We start from the raw sequence: 24,339 nt of genomic DNA on the forward strand, positions 1-24,339 counted from the left end.
GGTTTACTTGGCAGATATTAATTCATAGACTGGAGCAGGAGAGACAGACATAGAAGAACAGGGCTGGGAAAAGGGGAAGATACAATTAACATGTATGCTGGGTGGATGAGACAATACCAATAAAATTTTTTTTTAAAAAGACACTCCGGGGGGGGGGGGGGGGGGGGCCTTGGATTTTTAAACTTCTCTCAGGGTGTCTCTCTTTTTTTTCCTTTCATTACTTCTTCTGATATATGATCCTTTGGGATTGGCAACACTGTAGTTTTGATGCAGACAAATGTAAAATGATGAGTCTAGGGGCATAAAGCCAAAGCAGAGAATACACATTAAAAGGAAGTGTCATGCCGCTGGACTGGCCAGGAGAGATTTAGGAGTTATTGTAAACGATTCTTGAGCCATCAGCCGTGATGTTATAGAAAATAAGGAAATTAAAAGCAAACAGGGAGTGCAGGCAGAGTCATTTTTCCTCTGACAGTGGGATAAACATGTGGAATAAACCATTAAGAGAGGCCATCAACTCCAAATAGGAAAAATAAACATAGGGACTGCATGACATTTGCCTGGAGAGAGACTGGATTGAAGACTTCAGAGGAAAACGAAAGGGAAGGGCCAGGTTCAAATGAACTCCTAGAAAGAGTCTATTATTGCAAGTAAGGTTCCCCCACCCCTACCACCACCACCACCTCTTCCTGACCTCATTGGCTTCCTTGTGTCTCTTCGGACTCTAAACTGAATCTCTTCAACATGCTGAAAAAAACAAGTGCTTATTCCCATCGTCCCAGCAGAGCCAACACAGCTGCAGAAGAGAGAGTTGGACCCATTTAGCCCAGCACATCAACACAATTGCCAACCAAATACTGATCCCACAACATTCACTGATAGCGAACAGGAACATCTGACTTTCAGAGATCCATGCTGGGGTTGCAGTAGTGTTGCTTTAGATTGTGCAATGAATAAACCTGATTCTAGGCATCCCAATGGGAAATTAGAGATGGAAACCTCAGATGACTTCTTAAATGAGACACTGTGCTGACTACTGGCCTGACCCAACCGCGGGGATCAGACCCCAGTGCAACACTACCAAGTATGACCCATGACTGTGCACCTGTAGAATGGTCCAGATGCACTCTGTACCATGCTTCCCACTGATGTGTTGTGTGCAACCCTCCTCTTCAGTGTTTCTGGTATTGGGCTATAGGAACAGCCACAAGCTTCCTTCTCTTTGAATCACCTCATTTCCTCTAAGTCTCAGTATACCTCCTCTCCATGTCCCAATACCATCTGCCAGGTACTGCTGGCCTGCTGCTTAAGGTTGTGAAGATTTTGTGACAGTACTTGCCTCTGAGAATCAGTAGCTCATAGAGATGGCAGTTCTGTACAGCACGGCCCATCAGCCAACTTCATATAAATAATGCAGCTCTGTTGCCTCCAGGAAACCCTCCAAGTCCTGAACACCCTCTTCTTATTCCAGCCTTGCAGCCCTGAATGAAAGTCCATTGACACAAGTCTGATAATGCAAAACAGTTTATATCTTTCCAAAGACTGCACTGCCATTTACCTGCTGTAACAATGCAGCCTAGAGCATGGCACAGTCTGTGAGAAGGGGGACCAACAGCGCAACTATTCTCTTTAAAGAGTCTGGCATCTGAATCACATTATCCCAAGAGGACAGAGCTGGAGGGACAGGTCCACATTATACAGAACTATACCTGCATGTACTAGAGGCCAAAGTAGGGGCAGACAAGAGGCTTTTCTCCTCATTTCTTATTTGCCGGCACCAGTAAGATAAAACAGCTAGAGGCCCATTTTCTGTACAAATTCAGACATTCTGTAACCAAAGTACAAGTCTTTAAGAACACAAGTCTGCCTTTATTATGGCCTACAGCCATTCACCTTACTCTGTAAACCTATCGCATCTTATAAGGTGGACAGTATGGGCCTGGTCAGTACTTGGGTTGGAGACCTCCAGAGAACAACTATTACTGAGTCCGCAATGACCAACTGACTCAGCAAGGTACAAGGAAACACCATACAGCGAGAGGTCCTATCTTTTCGGATGTATAGAATACCAACACCATAGCTACTTGTGGTCATTAAAGACTCCACTAGACCAGGAGTTTCCAAACATTTCATATTGCATATCCCCTTCTAGATCTCCCAGCTGCCCGCATCCCCCCTACCCTTCTCATCACTGATACTTTGTGAGTTCTTCTTAACACCAACTATCTTAAGCCATCTGCCCACATTTCACTGTTATGTGCAGCTGTATAGTGCAACATATACAACCAAAAACCCCTGCCCCACTAAGTTCTGACCTCTGTTACACTGGACAGTTGCTGGGCAATTGAACCTACACTGTATGGTGATTGGAGGTGAGCGCTCTGTATGTCAGCATGTGTGTGTTCTCATTGGTACATCTTGAAGTAAATTAACTACTGTATTTTATATAACAATTTCCCAAAGAGTTTTTAAGTTTCACCTGAGTAGCCTATGAAAATGAAATGAAATAATAAAATCCACCATCACACAATTTCTCCCACATACCCCTCAAAGATGTCTCATGTACCCCCCTCATCTGGGAACCCCTGCCCTAGACACTTTCAAAGGAAATAAAAATGTCAATCCCAAAATTCTAGCCAAATTCCCTCTCGGGTAATTACATTTCTGAGCAGCTCAACATCACTCTGTGGTTTCATCTAGATGAGCTACCTTTATTCACTGTCTCTCTTAAACTGTTGTGCTGTTAGACAGCTGCTCAGTAGTAGGCCAGTGTACTTCAGTGGTGTGACACGCTATCACTATATATCCCTTACCTACCTCAGAAAGGTGCTGTGAGGCTTATTCGCGGAAGCATGGTAAGAATTCAATAGTTAAGTTTATATATAGCTTTCTATTCTAAGCCAAGTTGTCACCTACACTCTACCTTGCACAAAAAATTGCTTTCACATGTGAAAAATTTCACTTAGGAGGAGTGTTGTTTTGGAAAGTGCCAGTTTAATCAACCAAAGTGACTGGGAGAGGAGTCTGAATAAATGAAAGACTTTTAGCTTCTAGAAGATCTAACTTTTCCTTGGAAAGCCATTACTCATAAAAGGCTTGGTCCATTTACCCCACGTTGTTTTAATTAACTAGCCTCTCTGTAAAGAGTGCCTTGAAGTATCTGGGGGATAGGAGCATGGTTCATTTTGGAGTTATTTGCTACAGATATTTTAACCTCAAAGTGTAAGAACACTCTGGGGAGTTTATAAAGTCTGTAGGTCTTAGCCTGAAGGACTTCAAAGTTTCTCACATGAGCTGCTGGGAGGGAGGAGGGGCACTAGTATAGTTCTAGTATATGGGAGACCAAGATTACCAATTCACACAGCTGTCATTTATCATTTATTCTTAAAGACTTGTCCTCTGGTTATAGATTGTTGTATTTGCACAGAAAGTGGGCCCCCCTCTCTCATTATTTTTAAGTCCAGATATGCATATCTATATTTGTACTTGTCCAAATACCCTTTTTTTTTTTTTTTAAACTTGAAGTTTGAAGAATCTAACTTCTTCCTCTCCACAATTATTTTGAATGTCTGTCCTTCTGAGTTCAGGCCAGAAGTGTAAATGCTGAAATACCATGAGAAAAAATAGGTCAGAACAGCCTAGCAACCCAGTGCTTCAGTTGAATATTTAAGAATCTAAACATTTGGGTACTTTGAACCTGAATTCTGAAACTTTTAAAGTTCACTGATTATTAACAGAAGAGGAAGAGTGATCTTATGGTTAAGGAAATGGACTGAGACAAAGGAGACCTGGTTTTGAGTCCCAACTGTGCTACTGACTCTGTGTGTGACCTTTGGTGAGTCGCTTAATTGCTCTGTGCCTCAGTTTCCCCTATGTACAATAGGGATATCATCTCTTCTCTCTCAATCTTTGTTTGTCCTGTCTGTATTGACTGCAAGCTCCCTGCAGCAGAGACTCTCTCGTTGTGTGTGTGTACACTGCCTGGCACAATGGGGCCATCATCTTGGTTAGGACCCCCAGGTGGTGCCATTATGCAACTAGACGATAAGGAATAAGGCAATTCCATTCAGCATTCATTTACATGCCAGACTGGAGATTGCACAGACCCTATTTCCCTATTCTTCTGCATATGCCATGAAGTAATGCCGCCATTTCATACAGCGTGGTTGAGTGAAAGCCGGACCTGGTGGAAATACCCCATCTCCTCAGCCTGCTGCCTGGGTAAATTGACAAGGGCACATCAGAGGCTGGGATATTCACGTTGTCATTTTTCAGACCAGAACTGCTGTTTAAGCAATATAATTGCTGCTCATCATGCTGACCTGCATTCTGACCAGCATCATGCTGACCTTGCACTCTTCCACACATTTGTTGCATGCATATGTTGTCTCATCTTATACTTAGATGGTAAATTCTTTGAGGCAAGGACTGTCTCTGTTATACCTGGGGCCACGCCCAACAGAGCGGGGCCCTGATCCACAACTGGGACCTTTTGGTGCTACAATAATGCAGCCAACAAGAGCAAGCCCCACAGAGCCCTGATGCCTGCCATGCAGCTGGTGCCTGGGACCAGTGCTACATTCACTGAGATTTCTAAGTCGTATTAAGCTCCTAGGCTCTCGAAACAAGCTTTCTTCAAAGACAGAGGGCGGTCTGGGGTACTAAGTCCATCAGGCATTAGAGAAGTCTCCAGGTCCTGTATATAAACACGTGTCTAGAACATGGGACGTAACCCATAGTGTCTTAAGTACCACTTAACCCCACAGTTCTCTCTCTCTAAGACAGATCTACTAGGGCACTCTGTGCCAGATTTATGCAAGTGGAAACCAAGCCAATACTCAGGACAGTAATGGCAGGTGCAAACTCTCTCATGGCCAATCCCATTTAGCACACACACTCGTCTCACACGATTCACCAGAGAATCCAAGCCCCAGCCCGGCTGTGAAACCATTGTACTCCCATCAAATGTTTTACAGACCTGGACACCCTACTCCAGCATCTCCTGGTTCCCCAGCTCAGTCCTGCCAGCTCTTCACCACCCCAAGCGCCTAGTACCACAGTTAGAATTGCCACAGGATTTATGCACCAGCTCTTGGTCCAGTGGGAAGAGTGGCTGTCTGTGGGTCTGGGCACACTCATTGTGAACTGGAGACTGTGATGAGTCACACCTCACAAAGGCTTCAGAGAGCTGCTTTCAGCCTGGAGCATATTAGGCAGCTTTGGAAAGGAACGCGAAGTGGAGGATTACAGGTTAAGCAGCCACCTCTGAGAAATGTATTCTGGCTCCCTGTCCACTCCTCACAACAGAAGAGGAACCAAAGTGCAGGATGTGACCTGCTCTCTGGAGACTGAACCTTGATTTTCTCCCCTGCTACTCAGGCTTAAAACCACCACCATCTCCCCACCCACAGGTGAACTTGCAAAGACTGATGAGCATTTTGTGAAGGTGGGCAGGCGGGGGGGAGAGCAGGATTCTGCTCCTTCACAGCACATGCTAAGGTGTCTCCCTCTCGATGAGGGCTGGGCATCGTGCAATGAGTGGATGGGCAAAAGGAGCAACAGCATTCTCACTCCACTCACACCCCGCCTATGCCACCTGCAAAATGGCAAGGAGCCCTCTGGAGACACACCTACCCACAAGCCCTCTGACTCACTTCCTGCTGCTACACCACTATGGCTTGGCACCTGGAGTTATTGGTTCAGTCTGGAGATGAGCAGGAGGACAACTTAGGAACAGACTCTTCCCACATTGGAATGAGTGGGGCATTTGGGAAAGTGGCTGTAGGTGCGTCTGTTACAGGGATGCGGGGAGGTAGGTGCATTGAATAGGTAGGATGTATTCTCTATTTCTTGCCTCCATAAAATAAGGTTACAGCCCCCTTTATCTCACTCTAGGCAAAAGTTTGAGAATGAGGAATACCTGGTCGGGCCTTGAAAGTGAGAATCTCTTGTGGTCAGTTGGGATAATTGGGGGGATTCATTATAGGGAGGAAGGTGAGTATATTCCTTAGGGACCCTTATCTGAGGAGCAAAGGTCTTGGGGTTTCCTTTCGATTAGTTCTTTTGTAGTTTCATCGCGCAACAGTGGCAGACAGAGGACTGTTTAGGGAAAAGAGATAAGAACACAACGAACACTTGTCTCCAGTGGGTTATTTAGTTATACCTGCATGGAATGACAGATTGCTGAAATGGGCAATTGCAATATGATAGGAGCATAGGGACTTCAGGGCAAGGAAGGAATACACAGGCGACTTCTGCAGCCTCTGGGGTTCTTATGCAGGAAGCCAGCTACATCCTTTCAATGGCCACAAAAGTAGAACAACGTTTGTGTGTGTTAGGAATCCAGAGTGATGTAGGAATGCAAAATCGGTAGCTAACAAAAGCTGCTGTAGCTCATACTCAGATTATAAAAGACAACTGAGATCTGGTTAGACAAGACAGCAGCACCGGTACTAAGCCCAGATGGATGGTGGTGTTTGGTGACTTCAGGATCCACCCAGGTGATGATTCTTTAAGATCAACTCAGGAGTTCATGGCTACTGTGACCTCAACTGGGCTATCCCAAGTGGTTACCTACGCAACCCACATAACCAGCCACACTCTGGATCTAGGGATTGGAGGCAGTGAGGTGAGGTTATAAACAGACCTGTGTCATGGACCAAGCATAATCTCTTCTGGTGTGAGGTTGGGTCACCACTATCCCTTTTGAGGCAAGGGTCCAGTATCATAGTCCGGGCAGAGGGTCCCGGAAGCTCTGGAGGTACGTGTGGCGGCATCAAATAACCATTCTCATTGGTCTGGCAGCACATGATTCAAACCTGGAATCCACCACTATTAATAGCTGTTCTTAAATAGCCTTTTCCCTAGCTCCACCCTCACAGGCCAGTGTGGTTTACAGAGGACTAGTGATGGTTTAAATAAGAGAGGAATGCAGCTGGAAGTCAGCTGGTAGAAGTCACAATCCAACTCCAAGCAACTGAAATGATGGCTGCTGCTAAACAGCACACGGCAGACCTGTTCAGCATGATTAATCCAAGCTGCCTTCACCTGAAAGCAGAATTGCCATGAGGAATGAACCATTTGCTCCACAAAGTCGCTCAGATTCTGACAGAGCTTGCCACGCTGGTGGGTCTGAGGCAACGTCTCCAAGGGATAAATGGACATTCCTCTCTGTCTGAGTTGCAACCGGAAATGTTCAATGAAAGTCAAGAAGTGCTGGCATCTGTGCATGACGAGGCCCACATCCCTTTTGGTTGGTAAAGCCAGTGCGTCTGTTTTAGGTGGAAAAAGACAATGCCTCTTCATCTGATGTCAGGACAGCAGGTGTTTTCAAGTACAAAGTGGTGGCAATTGCAGCATTTTACATATTGTAAAGAGCACTCGGAAAGCATGAGATGGGCACTCCAGTATTTAAATAAACATCACTACACCCTTCTAAGACAATCTCCAGCAGAAGCAGAAAGGAAGGGAACAACCCCAAAGCAGAAAGTTGCTCAGAATTCTTGTCAATAAGCAAGGCCCTGGTGCAGGCAGCTAAAGCTAAACCCTTCCCACACCGTCCTGCATGGGTATCTACATCTCTCTTCCCACACCAATGGAGCAACAAGCCAATTACTGCCTATCAAAGCAAGTCATGAAGTAGGCCACTGCCTCAGGCTGGCTGCTTGGAAACTGGGACAGCCCCTCAAGTAAAAAGCTAGTTTGCTGGCCTCATATCTCCTCATGCAAATCAGGAAGAGGCAAGGGTAATGAGTGTGGGAAGAATACTGCAAGGGTCATGTCACTTCCATTCTCTGCACACAACTCAAACAGGATGGTTAGGGGAGAAATGTGCTATTAGCCTTTTGGAGACATTACAAAAATAGTATGCAGTGCATGTGCATGCTTTCTCACACACATACACAGATATCACTCTCCCTCCAGCATCTGCTCAACCTGCATGCTGCAAAGCGTCTGCGCTCAAAGGGTTAAAGATGCCAGAGCGCCAAATGAACTTAGAAACAAGCAGCTCCGGGAGGGACTCCAACACTGTAATACATGGTGGCATGAGCTGTCACAGCATCATAGCCACAGCCTAAGGCTCATGATGTGAAATTAGTTGCTGGTTTAGCATGTTTTGCCACAAGCTCTTGTGACTTCCCCCCAGGAAAGGTGATTTTCATAGGGGGAAATGGACACGTATTTGGCCTTGCACCAAATTCACAGGTTTTGGGAGAAATGAATGCCTTGATTTTTCAACAAGGAGTTGGACTCCTTGTTGTTTTTGTGGATACAGACTAACATGGCTACCCTGATACTTGATTTTTCAAGTGCACATTTTTGAAGATGAAGATTAACAATGCCACAGAGCTCTAGACCACGAGCATCTTTTTTTGTCTAAACTGGGTGTACTGTACAGCGAGAGAGCACACACACACGCCACAATCTCTGTAGTGTCTGGAAAAAGGGGTGAGCTAGGACCATCCAAGGAGCATCTCCTTTGGAGCTAGCAGGGACAAGGGAGAGGTATCCCAGTATAAGTGGGTCATCCACAGTACAAAAGCCTAGGCAAAGTTACCCAGGACCCCAAATCAGACCCCCCCTCCTTCCCTTTGTCCTGATCTTTCCTCTTTGTTTTGGGTCAGGTTGATAAAGGAGTCCTGACTGCTAAAGCAAATCACCACTCTGTTAACCTCCCCTGAGCAGAATATATCAACCTCTGACAAATACAGAAGGTCTCTGTCTCTCTTGCCACGTGCATAATCTGTCATTCTAACAAAGCATTCCTGAACCAGGTACCTCTGCAAGGCTCAAAACAAGGTCCTTTCTCACCCCAAACATCACCATTCACCAGGAAGAATCTCCTTGGAATATTTTCACTGGATTCTGCTTTCCCTCATGGCAACATTCACTGAATGCTCCCACTCTCAGCTGTCTGTAAACTGATTCAATCTGGATTGGCAGGATGGCCGGCTGTACCTGTTACACAACAGCAGCCTGGTTAATGGCATTTCGCATGGAGAGTCCCTTCCCTCCACTCTTCACTTTACTTCCTGCAGAGAGCTACTGAAACAGACTCAGACATGTTCCTTCTGATCATCCCAGGTGTGAGTGAGAATCTGTCTCTGTTTGGAACCGGTTACCATCACAGACACCTTCGCACAAGCCTCACCCTTCTCTCTCCTTTCCCCCCTAGCTACCTGCTCACAGCTCTTGCTCTTTTCTCCTCCCAGTAACAGTAAAACATCCTCTTTGTTGCACAGGGCATAACATCTTTCCCATGTTGGAAACTAAACTACAGACATACCACTGCTAAACAACAGGGAGAGATGTACAGGCAGCAGTGAGGACATCCCTATGTGAGAGCTCTAGCTGGAGCTTTTGCCCTAGGGATGCGCCAAACTGGGGTCTTTTAACCAGATGCCCCCAACTTCTAGGGTTCAAATGAAAATGGGATCAGCATCTGAACTGTACCGATTTTGCTGATGCAAAAATAAAAATCCAAAGTCACTCCAGTTGGACCCATTCTTTATTACCCAGGGACCAAGTCTGTTTTTGTTCTTTGCATTCATATAGCACCTTCCATCCAATTCCCCCACCCCAGTGCTTTGCAAATGCTAATGAATTAATCCTCACAGCATCCCGGATCAGCAGTTCAGTATTATTCCCATTTTACGGAAGAGACACAGTGAGGTCACACATCAGGTCCATGACTGCTGAAAATGGAGCCCAGAGACCTGCATTTTCAGTTCTCGCCCACAAAAACTATGCATCACCTCCTGTCCTAGACAGATGAGCCTCCCAGACGGCCTGTCTCATTAGGATGCCCACCAAAAGTACCACAGTACACACCCCCATTCTCTCTACCACAGATTCTTAACTGTTCTGTTGCCCATGCAGTAGCTGAAAGCTTCATTCCAATTGGAGGATGAAAATGAAGTTTTGCTTTCTTATTGTATTGGCCTGTAGTTTCTAAAGATACTTCTGTACTAGAAACTGAACATGAGCATGGCACAACACACAAGTCATAGTCTGACTTTTCTAGACGATAAAACAGGTTTTTCTTCTTTTGATTTTTATAACCACTACCGCCAGCTTCATCCTGTCCCCATCACGGGTGATTAACTGCCAGGGAATATCCTCCCAGGTCAAATTTTAGCATACAATATACGTTATTTGACTTTTTAAGTGTGGTTATTCACTGGACTATTGTTCCAAAATTTCATACCACATACAGGCCTTCCCCCGCTCCCCACAAGTGAATCAGAGATGTCTCCTTATGGGTACGAAGAGGTCATTGTACAACTCCCAGTACTGAAATCAGAAAGCTACAACGTATAGTGCCTCTTGCTCACAGCTAGCTAACAACATTGTGATTAACAGCTGAGAGAGGCACTGGCGCACAAGACATCACCCGAACACTTCCCTCTCACTGTTCTTTTGCTGTAAACCAAGCAGACTGCATTCATTCTTCTCAGCCCGCTGAGCGACACATCCAAGACAAGACAATCCTCACTGAAAACACAAAGTTTTTTTTTTTTTAAATTACCTCTATCAAAAAGGACATTTCCAGTATACTGCAACATGGGATAATAGGAAGCATCAAAGTAGTAATGCAGGAGGCAAGCTTAACCTGAGATGGAGAGCATCATATTCAGGCCACCATTTGGAAGAACACTATTATCCTCCCAAGTCTTTGCCTCAAGCATGCACGACAACCTGTCCCCACTCCTACCTGCACTCTCAAAACAGTAGGTCAGAAAGCCCACAGATGCTGAAAGTCCTACCACCACAAGAGATCAAACAGCACCAATTCCCTATGCCTTCCAAGAGCAATCTTCCTGAGCTCTAATACCATACACAGGGGACAAACGGGGGAAGGGGATGGGGAAAGAGCCTCTTAAAGCTTTCCAATCCTTTACACAGCAAGTCTCTCTTCATTTGGAAGTTCTTCCTTGGACTATTTAGTTTAGACAGCACATGAATAAGACAAAGAAAGTATATTGTATGCTACTATTCATTCTGTGTAGTAATACAAGAACATAAGGACATTCAATGACATTTAAAGGAAGAAAGTTTAAAAGACCTTTCCCTAGACAAAACAGAATTAGTGTGTGGAACTCACTGTCACAATATATGGCGGCCAAGAGCTGGAATTGGACATTTATATGGGTAACAAAGCATCCAGAGTTACAATACTAAGAATTAAAATTAAAATCGCTTTGGAAGTAACAGAAGCCCTCATGCTTCTATCTATGTAGGCTTTTATGCAGTGGTCCATTATTGTGGTACCTGTGCATCTCAGGGCTTGAGCCAACCTCTAACTAATGGAGGTCATGAGGGCTCTTTCCTTGAGGGTATAACTGCTTAAAGGAGGATTTTTTGCACTTTCCTTTGAAGCAATCAAAACTCATTGAAGACAGGATACTGGACCAGATTAACCACTGGTCTGATCCAGTCTGGCAAGTCCTATGTTTCTAAAGAGGATCCTAGCTTTTAAAACATACTAGCGAGCACACTGAAGCAAGCACACTAACGAAAATGACACTTAAAAAGCAATTTATAAGTTGATCAGTTCTTGGGGGAAGTGGATCCCTGCTCTCCCATGAAGGAGGTGGGGACCTACTGGTAAATCTTCAAAAAATCCACAAGTCCAGGGTAAGACAGAATCTTTCCAGTACAAATGCAGTCTTCTTTTGCACAGTCAAGATTTTAATTTTTAAGACAAGGGTACGTCTATACTACCCACCAGATCAGCGGGTAGCAATTGATCTATTGGGGATCACTTTATCGCGTCTCGTCTAGACGTGATAAATTGATCCGCGAATTGACGCCTGTACTCCACCTCGGCAGGAGGGGAGTAAGCAGCATTGACGGGGGCCGCGGCAGTCGACTCGCCGCCGTGAGGACAGCCAGGTAAGTCAAACTGAGATACTTCGACTTCAGCTAGGCGAATAGTATAGCTGAAGTCATGTATCTTAGATTGATCCCTCCCCCAACTGTAGACAAGCCCTAAGTAACGCATCTCTAATGGTTGTGAAGAAAACTTTCCAAACAAACAAAACAGCCTTTCTGAGCCTGCAGACAAGTCATATGTGGTGACTGCTGCTCAGAGTTCCCAAAAGCTGCAGCAGAGTGAAAACTGACGAGATTTATCCATTTTCACTACTTGTTTTCAAGCTCCCTCTGGGCAGCAGTGAAAATTACAAGAATCTGGTCAATTTCATTCTGCCCTGACCAGAAAATCTCTGAGCAACAGCAAAAGCAGGCACTGGAGATATTCACTGAACAGTTATATTGGATCAGACCAAAGGTCCATCTAGCCCAGTATCCTGTCTTCCGACAGTGGTCAATCCCAGGTGCTCCAGAGGGAATGAACAGGTAATCATCAAGTGATCCACCCCATCGCCCATTCCCAGACTCTAGCAAAGAGAGGCTAGGGACACCATCCCTGCTCATCCTGGATAATAGGCATTGATGGACCTAACCTCCATGAATTTATCTATTCAGTTCTTTTCTGAATCCTGTTATAGTCCTGGTCTTCACAAAATGCCCTGGCAAAGAGTTCCACAGACTGATTGTGTGTTGTGCGAAAAAAATACTTCCTTTTGTTTGTTTTAAACCTGCTGCCTATTAATTCAATTGGGTAACCCCCTAGTTCTTGTATTATGAGAAGGAATAAATAACACTTCGTTATTTACTTTCTCCACACCGGGTCATGATTTTATAGACCTTAATCATGTCTCCCCTAAGTCCAAGCTGAAAAGTCCCAGTCTTATTAATCTCTCCTCACACGGGAAACAGTTCCATTCCCCTAATCATTTTTGTTGCCCTTTTCTGAACCTTTTCCAATTCTAATATAATTTATCTCCAACCAAATACGAATGCTGAAAGAGATATAGAACTGCAGAAACACCATCCCTGCAACAGCCAGAAAACCAAGAGAAAGATGGAGCAGAATTGCCCCGTGGTCATTCCCAGATTTCATATTCATATGCAATTAGTAGATTTAGTTCATTTGGCCGTAAGGCATTTGATATTATTTCCATTTCCACTGAGAAGATAGGGAAAAAGTAGGAATAATGGGATAACTCAGAAAAAAGAAGTATGAGAGAGAAAGGTTTTAGGAGAAGAAAAAAGGAAAGAAGATACATGGGAAGATGTTAAGAACAATGGAGGGATAGGGGAAGAAAGGAAGAAAAGCCACTGAAGAGAGCTCAGGAAAAGATACACCACAGTTTATTATACAAACAAGTGGAGTGAAAACAGGAAGAAAAAGAAGGTCTAAAAAACAACCAAGAGAAATGTAGCAAGGCAGGATGGTTAAACAGCATTCAGCAAATAATTCATTTGATTAATTTTATCTGTATTTGTAAAATAATGTATTCAAATAATACTCTGTGGAATCTGACCAGCTGTATATTAGACATCAGATTACTAATATATTAGAATAATACAAGTGGAATTCAAATGTATTTAGATTTTTTTTGTCGCTATTTGATGAGCCGTGGTTGTACATTTACATTTTAAAACATTAAGTAGAAAGATGCATGACAATAAGATACAGTTAGATACAGTCTAATACACAACTCTTGTTCTTTTAAACAAGGGGTGGTCAAACTTTTTAGCCCGAGGGGCACATCGAGGTTGTGAAACTGTATGGAGGGCCAGGTAGGGAAGGCTGTGCCTCCCCAAACAGCCTGGCCCCCCCCACCCCACTTCCCACCCCGACTGCCCCCCTCGTAACTCCCAACCCATTCAAACCCCTCTGCTCCTTGACCCCTGACCGTCCCCTCCCCTAACCGTCCTCCTGCGACCTCACCCCCTATCCAACCCCCCCTGTTCCCTGTCCCCTGATTGCCCTGACCCTATCCACACTCCCGCTCCCTGATAGGACCGCGGGGTCTCCCACACCTATCAAACCATCCCCGTTCCCTGACCGCCTCCTCACCCCCACCCCCGAACCTCCGCCCCATTCGACTGCTCCCTAGGATCTTCTGCCCCTTATCTAAGACCCTCCCACCCGCCCCTGCTCTCTTACCATGCCACTCAGAGCAGCGGGACTGGCTTATTGGAAAGCCTGGGAGGTGGGTGGGCACAAGCTGAATGGCGATGTAACTGTGGGGGAGGGGCCGGGGGGCTAGCCTCCCCAGCTGGGACTTCAAGGGCTGGGCAGGACAGTCCCACGGCCCAGATGTGGCCCGTAGTTTGCCCACCTCTGCTTTAAACTGTGGGTTGCAGTTATTTTTTACCTTAGCTAGTAGGTATCTGGTAATTCTTTTCAAGTCCTGACAACTGGCCCCTCTAGGATGGCAGAGGGATACGTCCTAGCTGGCCCTCCTTCCTTCCCCCATAGACCTACACAAGAACCATACACTGATGAAGCTGGTTTCTTCAAACAGTGTAGTCTGACTGTACTGGTTGCTACAAGTAAGGCATTCCCCCAAATTCAGCTTTAATTTGGAAAGGTGTGGAATTCTACAGTCAAGTGCGTAAGACATCACTAGAGTAGAATGGGAGACATAGATGTCAGGTATTTATCCATTTCACCACGGAGAATGTCATGCACGACCTCACGCACTACAGAAACCATGTGCCTTCTGTTGTAATCTGTCTCAATGAACATGTATAACATGTATGACCATAGAGCTCAAGATACTAACTACAGTGATACTAAGAACATAAAAGTTATTTTACCACGCCCACAGCCACCATCTTCCTCATCAGCAAAGAATGAGCCAACCCTACAGTCCCACCTTACTGTGGTCAGGATAATGCAATATCTCCAGGGTCTGAAACATATACCTGCATAAGACAAGCTGGAAACTTTCTTGGGGACATGCAGTTAAGGTTGCAAGAATTCAAAGAAGAATTGGGCATGAACTTGTGGAATGTCTTCAGTCTGCATAAGCAGCAGAAGAGGCACTGGAGCTGTCTGCCTGCAGACTTAGGAAGCCAGCACTGCACCACTTCATATTTGTATGATTATCTATGTAATTATAATGGTAGAAATGTAATTTGTTTTTTAGATGAAAGATGAAATTACATGGAAATTGATGCTTTTTCCAGACCTCCTTTGGAGAACTAATATAATAAGCCGACGACTTCCCTCTTTATACGCAATCAGAGAGTACAGTAGAGTAGAGCCCTTTCAAAGTGATACTGCACCAGTCTGGGAAATCGGCACTTTGCAATTTGCCAACATATTAGGCTATAAATGCTGTTCATGTTATTACTCTGTAATATCAACAATTTATCGTAGCTAAGCACTGAAGAACCAAGCTCAGAAAATTTCTGGGGACCGGATGTCGGCTAGAAAAGTTCACTTCAGGTCCTAAGCCCTGTCTGATCATTAGCACTCCAGAGATGCCCCACACCGAGGTAATTATTGCTAACTTAAAAACGGTTTATTTTTTAAAAAATAAACGTGGGAGATTTTTCCTTCCATCCTTCATCTTTCACTTTTAAATAAAGTGCATTTCCTTCTGATGAAATGTGCCACAATGGTTGGTGCTGCACAAACATGACTCTGCCCTGACATGGAGGAACTTGTCTAGGAAGAGGAAATTCATTCTCCATGCCCAGCCAATTCTTGGCCTCTCTAATGAAACTGTGAACAAGGGTATCAATTAGCAGCAGTTGTGCTGGTGCTTCTGCCGGAGAAAAGTTTGTCTTTTAGGAACAGAATGGAGAAGATCTTTGATGAACAGAGGAAGATAGGTCAGTGGTTAAAGGCAGTAGCCCTTGGACCCGGGAGAGACTGCATTTCAAGTTCTTGATCCACCAAAGACTTAGTGGGCAGACTTGAGCATATCACTTAGGCTCAGATTTAGAGAGCTAAGATATTTCAGTGGAAGTTAGGAGTCAAAATACCTTTGAGGATTTGGGCCTCAGCCACTCTTTGTCTCAGTTCCCCACCTGTAAAACAGGGATAACAGAGAGGCTGTGAGGATAAATACAATAAAAGGCAGTGAGGCACTGCAGTAATGTGGACTATATAAGTACATAAGATAACTAGACCAATGAAAAGCCATTTACCAGACTAGATTGGACCTGCTGATTCAACTTAATGAGTTTCAAGAGAGCTGGGCAAATTTATCAGTGGATTAGTAGGATGCGGTTGTTTGTGATGGTGGGGGCAGGGCTTGGCAACCCTGATAGTCCCTCCTGATTTATGGTTCAGACAGTCACCTGCCAGGGTCAGGAATAAGTAGAAGATAGGTTCCAGCATATTCCTGTAGCCTTGGACAAACTACAGAAAGACTGCTGCTGTATTGCTGATGCTTTTAAATCTGGAAAGAAGTTCAAAAGGTACTGGAGAAAAAACTACCCAACAACAAAGTTAAATAGCAAGCAGCAGATGGATCGAGCACTTACTCCACCTTATTTTCTTGCCAATATTCTCAACCCATAGCATCAGGATAGATGTCTAACTGCTGAAGATGCTGTTGCTATGACATGGGCATCCAATCACCCATCAACTGTGCCAACCACAATAAATTTCAGGGCTGGGGGTGAAACATTCAAGCAGTACATGTCATGCTTCCTGATGTTTTAAAGAAAGTCGCACTACTGAACTGGTGGAAGTTGTTAGCTAAGCACCTGGAATCAGAGTTTCTTGAAGTGCTAAACTAGCTTCTGACAGCAGTAGCTGCCTCTGCAGGCACAGAAAAATATTTTCTTCATTTGGACTAATTCATTCAAAGTTGAGAAATCAATACAGAGTTGAAAAAAAGTAGGAAAACTTGTCTCTCTTCCAGTCTGTGAATAAAGACCAAGGAAGGAGGGGATGAGATCTACTAGTTTTAAACGTTTGAAGGACAGCCTAAGTATCTTGGGAAACTCATTTTCAAAAGACTTAGGTGAGTAGGAATTTAAGCTTCAGTCACTTTCACTTAGGCATATTTGAAAATTTTCCCAGGCTGACCTGGAATGATCAGTTTAATCCACTGACTACAATCAACACCTCTGTTTAATAAATAAGTTGTAAATGTGAAACACGTTTTGATAACAGAAGTTTATGTATTCAAAACATTTACAGTTGTTTTAATAGAAATAAATTTTATATGCTGTTTTGTGTGCAATTAAATTCCACTGACCATCCTAATGCAGCTCTACACAAATCACAAGCAAAAAGTTAATGATCTAGTAAATAAGCAATATATCATTCACCATTTTCTAACTTACTAAAAATACACAATGAAGAATCTGAAAATATTAAGGTATGTACTTGCTTAAATAAGTGTAGTTATAGTGTAACTCCCTAGATAGCAAAAAGACGTACCAAATCTAGTGTAAAGGCTCTATTTAGCTGTAAATCAACATGTTTTAATAGTGATATCCACCAATGAGAATCTTTCTTTAGAACATAAATGAAGTCCAAATGGAAAAGTTGATTAAAATTGATGATTTAAATCAAGACTTTCCACTTGGTGAGTTAAATCAATCCACCCCAGTCAGGAAGGGATTCTCCTCCTCCGCCCACCCCACCCCATGTATTCGTGGAAGTAGGTAGTAGTTTGGTCTCCTTCCTCTGAGGCATCAGAAATGGCCTCATCAAGAGATAGGACATTTGACTGGATGGGCCAGGGCTCTGGGGTGGCACTGAGCATTCCCTTGGTCACATGCTTAACTGGCTGGTTATTGCTGACATGCTCAGGGTCTAACTGATTGCCATATATGGAGTCAGGAAGGTATTTTCTCCCAGGTCAGATTGGCAATGATCTCGGAGGCTCCCCCCACCCCATTTCCCCTGCAGTATAGGGTGCAAATCACTTGCCAGGATTAACTGGGTCTCTCTCTCTCTCTCTCTCTCTGTCAATTCCTTGCCATCGTAGAGGCTTCTGGCACTGGTCACCTCAGTCCCTCTTCTTCTCTGCCTGTAAGGCACATTATAGTCGTGTCCTATGGACTGTAACGCTTTGGTCTAGTTTTAGTTGTTAGGTTTAGTGGGTGGATGCTGGTGGCCTGTGATATACAGGTCAGACTAGATGATCTAGTGTTCCCTTCTGGCCTTAAACTCTATGACCTCATATGCTGCACCAATGCAAGTCATTGTTTACACAAATGCAATGCATCTCTGCCGGGGTGGGGATTTTGAAGCAGTGCAACATCATTGGCTAAAACCCCTGTGTAGACAAGGTCTTAGACATATAAAGGATCTGTGTATCTCAACACCAACCCCTGGAGCCAATCATACCCCCCTTGGGCCAGTAATTTTCTTGCTTATTTTGTGCATTTAGGCTGTGGTTTTCAAAGGGGCCTAAGCTTCTTTAATAACTCTTCAGTTACACCAGGGCAGACTCCTTGTGGACAAGCTTCTATCACAGGTGTCGGCAACTTTTCAGAAGTGGTGTGCCGAGTCTTCATTTATTCACTCTTATTTAAGGTTTTGCGTGCCAGTAATATATTTTAACGTTTTTAGAAGGTCTCTTTCTATAAGTCTATAATATAGAACTAAACTATTGTTGTATGTAAAGTAAATAAGGTTTTTAAAATGTTTAAAAAGCTTCATTTAAAATTAAATTAAAACGCAGAGCCCCCTGGACCAGTGGCTAGGACCTGGGCAGCGAGAGTGCTACTGAAAATCAGCTTGTGCGCCGCCTTCGGCTCACGTGCCATAGGTTGCCTTCCCCTGTTCTATCAGTTTAAAACAGGTTATATCAATTTTGCTCACACCTATAAAATTTACCAACGCGAGCTAAATTGATATAAGACAAGCTCAGCCCAATATAGGGTGACCAGACAGCAAATGTGAAAAATCGGGACGGGGTGGAGGTGGGGGGTAATAGGAGCCTATATAAGAAAAAAAGACCGTAAAATCAGGACGGTCCCTATAAAAATCGGGACATCTGGTCACCCTAGCCCAATACAAAGAGTGTATCCACTCAAGTGTTTCTGCCTGTTTAAGTCCGTTTAAAAGCACACATGTAGTGGACAAATGTGAGTGTAAGCCAGGTCTAAGAGAGTTCAGCACCTAATTCCCTTAGGCTTCTTTGAAAATCTCAGCCTCAGTACCCCACCTTGTGCCCCACTGTGATGTACAACACTGTACAAGGCATTTCAAGAGCGGACCATCAGCCACTCAGAGTTTGCTAATCCCAGCTCGGACTTCCATTTGGCTTTCCCTCCCAACTGCAGAGACAGCAAGCCTCACCCTGGCACTATAAAGTGCTTTCCTGACATTATTCTCAAGTGACACTGCACTGGGAGATGTGTCCATCTCTCCTCTACCAGTGTGTGGCCACGGTATAACACTTGAGACTAGAAAGCAAGACACATCCTGGAAGGAGGAAGGATCCTAGAGAGACTCCTCTCTTCTGCCCCCCACCCTCTGTATTTCTGTTTTAGACCCTGCCTTGTAACGGGTTTCTGGACTCTGTGGAACGAAGGGCACTCAGAAGCGTTATTACTGCACCAATTCAGTGGCACATGACAACTGAAAGAACAGTGGCCACCCAGGCTCAGCTATTAGAAGACTTGCTGTGCTATCATCATAGACCACTCCCTAAAGCTGCTGCTGACAGTGATATCACTGTAGGCATCAGTACAGCGATACCAAGGGATCTGGGAAAGATGAAAAACGAGAACGCAGGAAAAAAAAATAGGCAAGGGAAACGTGACAGCAGGCTGTGGTATTCTCCTGGAGGATGCAGAGCCCCTCCCATTTATTTCCCCATGTTTTCTGGACTGGCAGGAAGTGTTTACAGAAAGCAGAGTCATTGTAAGACTGGGAGGGCAGGCCAGCAGGTGATTCTCCCCCATCCCTTCCTTTCCTGTTTGGAAGTCCCCTCACATTTTGGGGAGGGAAAAGAAGCGGAGAGGAAGATAGCACAGAAGTCATCAGCTGCTGCCCTGAGATCCTATTGCCACTGCCTCCTGGTGCAAAAGGTGCAGAGGGATGTGGAGTGCCACAGCTGAGAGACGGCAGCTGGGCTGGGACATACATGAGGAGAAATCTATACCATTGCCGAACAGCCTAGACACATACATGAATGCTAACATCTCCCTCTGCGAGCACAGAGGCTTTTACATCTGGAGGTATGAGGACCACCCCGGTGGCCTCCGGAGCAGGCTGCAAGGGCCTGATTTTCACAAAACAAGAGGGTCTGAAAATCAAGGGGAAGAGTGAAAGCTTTTGGGGGATGGAGAGAGAACAAACTTGCAAATGCTCAGAGAATCATGGAAAGAAAAACTGCAGCCTCTCCCCAAAAACACCAACAGGTGGCTACCCCCTCTCCTCTTACTACCTTCTTCCACCCAGGTGCAGCCCCTGACACACCCAAGGCCAAAGCTACTCTTCCACACCAACCCAGAGGCCCCTTCCCAGACACAACCCACTGTTGTCTCCTTTTTCCCCAAACAGATGTAACCCCTCCCATTGCTGCTGCCCCCTCACAAGCATAGCTCTGAGCACAGTACCTCCTCCTCCTCCCTATACAAGTGCTCCCTCCCAAACCGGTGCATCCAGGCAGGCACATATGGACCATCTCCTCCTCCTAGCTCCCCCACACACACTTTTATCAAAGACACCCGCTTTCCGACTCCAGAGAGGGATGGGCTGATCCTCCCAGCTCACTTTGGAGCCTACTATCACAAGTGGTGCAGGATCAACGGAGCTCCAGCGAGCGACCCCCCGAGCAGCAGCAGCCACCGCCTGCTCCTCAGGAAAGCCAGTTCTGCTCTGCAATGCCCGGTTGCAGCCACCAGTCCTTACCGCGCACACATGCTCCCTGGGACACGCTGCCCGTGCCACTGCAGTGCCTGCTGCACGCCCGCCGCCCTGAGCATTCCCGGGGGGCTGCGTGGGAGGGAGGGGGCACAGGCAGAGATCAACCCCCCCGCCGCCCCTTCCTCCTGCCGCTGCCCATACTTTGGAAACCACCCGCAAACACAACTCCCGGGGCTGCACCGCCACCTCCAAGCCCCCCAAAGCGAAGGGGATGGGGGGCACTTACCAGCGCTCACGCCAGCCCCGGCGGCTTTCCTTGCACGGCAGAGAGCGGAGGAGAGGCAAATCCTCGGTAGGGGCAGGGGGCTTCTGCGGGAGGCGCGCACACAAAGTTTGGAGGGAAAAGGCAAAAAAAAAAAAAATCCCCCCTCCCGGCCAGAGCCGCAGATCCTGCCTCCCTCCCCGTCGGCGGCCGCTCGGGATCAATGGTGCGGCGGGCCCAGGCGAAGGTGAACTTTCCACCGGGGTGGTGGAGAAGCCCCCGGCTTGCAGCGCCCACCCCGCATTGGCACCGAGCCCTCGGGCGCTCTCTCGCTGCGGCGGCGGCAGCTCGCTCGGACAATGTACGTGTGTGTGCACCAGAGGCGGCTCGGCGAGCCCCGGCAGCAGCGAGCGGTACACGCCCAGGCTCCGCTCCCCGCCCACCAGTCACTCACCGCCTCCCGCCGCCGCTGATAGGCGCTGCGCGCCAGCCCGGGCACCCGGGTGCACAGCCCCGGGCCTCCTGGTGGGCTGCGGGCTGCGTCAGTCACCGACGCTTCAGGCACCTCCCTTCCCCTCCGCCGGGGCACTGGGAGGGCTGGGGGCTTGGAGGAAGGCGCAGTAGCCAGAGGGGAATTGCTGCTTAGTCCTTATTTTTAGCGCCCCGTTCAACCTGTGGTGTCAGCCCGTGGGCTAGAGAGACATTGGGGAGTATTGATGGTTTCTAGACTGCTGCTCTAAGAACTTGGTCAGCTAATGTTGTGTGATAACCGTACATCAGGATGATAACACAAATGGTCCAGCCACAAACCTAGACGTTGTTTAATGAATCTTGGTCTCCTCCCACTTCTATTTTTTTTTTAATAAAAACACATTTAGGGCCATATCCTCAGTAGCCATAAGGCAGCCTAGCTCCATTGACTTCAGTGGAGCTGTGCTGAAGATCTGGCCTTTTATATTCGCAGGAACAAGGCATCCTGCATTGCCAGCCTCCCTCACTTCTTTTTAACTTGGATTTAATGCTGGTGAAAGGTGCTGGTCTGTTTGATGACTCTGGAGGATGGAGTCTTTTGTTTAGCCACAGAACATAAAGGACCTGGGCAACTCCCACGCTGCTCTACCAGATAGTGCCTTAGGGTATTTCAGTCCCTGTGCTAGGACACTCCTGGGCTTCTCCACTCACAGGGCAAGATATGCTTAAAACCTTCCAGCAGTGCTTCAGTGAAGATGCTTCTCCCATGGGCATAGTTAATCCACTTCTGTGAGAGGCGGTAGCTATGTTGATGGGAGAAACACAGCACTGTCTACAGCAGGGGTTAGGTCAGTATAACTGTCACTCGGGTGTGGATTTTTCATAACTTAGTTATACAGATTTAAGTTTATAGTGTTATTCCTGGGGGAATTCTGTGCCAAAAAAACTAAAAATTCTGCAACAAAAAAAACCCTAAAAATTCTGAACACTATTTTAAAATTCTGCATGTTTTTTGACAAAATGATATCGTATAATCCAGGTAGTTTCAATTATTTTGGTAATTTATTTAAACTACAATACAATGGATGGAGAATAGGAGTGGGCAGCATTGGAGGAAATCATCAAACCCCCTCTGTCTAATAGTAATATAGCTAGTATTGACTCTTTACATCTAGTTATTAGTCATCATGAGCACCTGAAGAGCAAGTGAGGGCTGGGGACTCAAACTCACAATTTATACTGGCTACTGACCATCTCCAAAAAGATCAGTAGCAAACAGTTCATGGAGCACATTTTGGACTGAAAAAATTTCCTATCGAAATGTAGACCCGTTTTAATCATTAAAGCACCATAAGCATTTATGTGGACATACTGTTCTTTACAATACAGCTCCTTTACACCACTCTGGCAATGTAATGGAGCCTTAAAATGTTTACACCTATTTTGTACTCCTGGGAGAATTCACTAAGAACAATGGGAACAATTCATTAAGCAGGCAGTCTGCTACATTCTCCTCTGCCTGAGGCAACAGAGCCTGCCCCACACCTACCTTTTCAGAAATACCCCCTAAACCCTGCCCCTCCATGCTGAGCATGCTGCAAGAGTTAGCAAGAGGGACAGAGTGTCTCTGTCTCTCCCACATACATGACTACCCAGTCCCGCTCCTCCCAAGTGGTGATTTGTGTATTTACCAAGTATCAGAGGGGTAGCCATGTTAGTCTGGATCTGTAAAAGCAGCAAAGAATCCCGTGGCACCTTATAGACTAACAGACGTTTTGGAGCATGAACTTTCGTGGGTGAATACCCACTTCGTCAGATGCATGTGTATTTACTAGCTGCTTTGGATGCCCAAACCAACCTGTCTGCACTGCCAGGTAGTGGGCGTATGACCACTCTTGTGACTTCCCTTTACTTCCATGACAGAAGTCATTTTTCTGCGGGTAAGCAAAGAAATCTGTGGGGGCCATGAATTCCGCGCACGTGCAGTGATGCAGAGTTCCCCCAGGAGTAATAGTGTAGACCTGGCCATAGTGAGACTGCTAACAAGGGTGCCTTGATGACGGTTTCTATGATGTGAATACCTGTTCAGTAATATTAATTGGTCTGAAACCTCATCAGCCATCAATCAGATATCAGATGCAGTTTGCACATTCTGTGTAGAACTACGATGAGGTATATAAACCTTATCCTGCCATAGCCACTAAGGGGTTAAGAGACAGAATAAATACCTCCTCAGCTGCAGCTAACTGGTGGACCATCAAGAGTTAGGATAAAAGCTTATGGACCAGGCAGAAGGGGATGGCTTTGCATCAAGTGTAAGTTGGCAGGAAGCAGCTGGACCCTCCAGGGACAAAGCACTAGAATGAATCTCTCTGTGAAAGGGTCTGGGAGGCAGATGAAGGTAGGAAGTGGCCAAGGGAAGCAGCAATGAGCCTGAAGATACAGGCTGAGCTGCTTCAAACAGGGTGCCTGGGCTGGAACCCAGAGGACTGCAGGAGGCTCTCCCTACCAGCTATGTGGAAAAAAGATGTAAAAGCTGCCCTGATGCAAGGGGACAAGGACTATTGAGACCAGGGTGGGGCTGAAAAGCTGGTAGAAGGTCATTAGACTTCTTCTTTGTTGGACTCTTTACTACTTTGGAAGGGACAGAGACTATAAGTACCTGGATGGAGGGCTGAGTTGTGAGAAGGGGCAAACCACCACAGGCTTGGAGGGATTGTTGACAGAGGGGGCCAGAGTTGAAGAGACTGCTGTACCATGTCTGGCCAAGAGGAGGTGCTCTTGCTGATGAGCAACCCCACTGGAAGAGCCCTAGATTGCAGAGGGCAGAGTATGCAGCTCTCTAGAAACCTTTCCAGCCAAACCTGCAGTGGCACTGCCTAGCTAAAGATGAAGTATAGTGCTGTCCTCCTCAACTGGAAGGGAGGCTGGTTAGACATGAGGCCTACTGATATGA

The 24,339-nt window shown here is 45.9% G+C and overlaps 1 protein-coding gene across 3 annotated transcripts in view; it reads right to left on the reverse strand.

Moving 5' to 3' along the window:
• The window catches only part of HRAS (HRas proto-oncogene, GTPase), a 76,490-nt gene extending 55,194 nt beyond the window's left edge, over positions 1–21,296 (reverse strand). For 2 of the 3 annotated variants that reach the window (XM_050952973.1, XM_050952972.1), the window contains exon 1: positions 20,937–21,296. The gene's annotated coding sequence lies outside the window, so the exon portion shown is untranslated. Of the gene's footprint in view, positions 1–15,852; positions 15,898–20,936 lie in introns of all 3 variants that reach the window. The other variant, XM_050952974.1, reaches the window with a different exon arrangement.
• Positions 21,297–24,339: the final 3,043 nt, after the last annotated feature.

This window comes from Gopherus flavomarginatus, chromosome 5 (genome assembly GCF_025201925.1).
Source record: "Gopherus flavomarginatus isolate rGopFla2 chromosome 5, rGopFla2.mat.asm, whole genome shotgun sequence".
In the NCBI taxonomy this organism is placed as follows: Eukaryota; Metazoa; Chordata; order Testudines; family Testudinidae; genus Gopherus; species Gopherus flavomarginatus.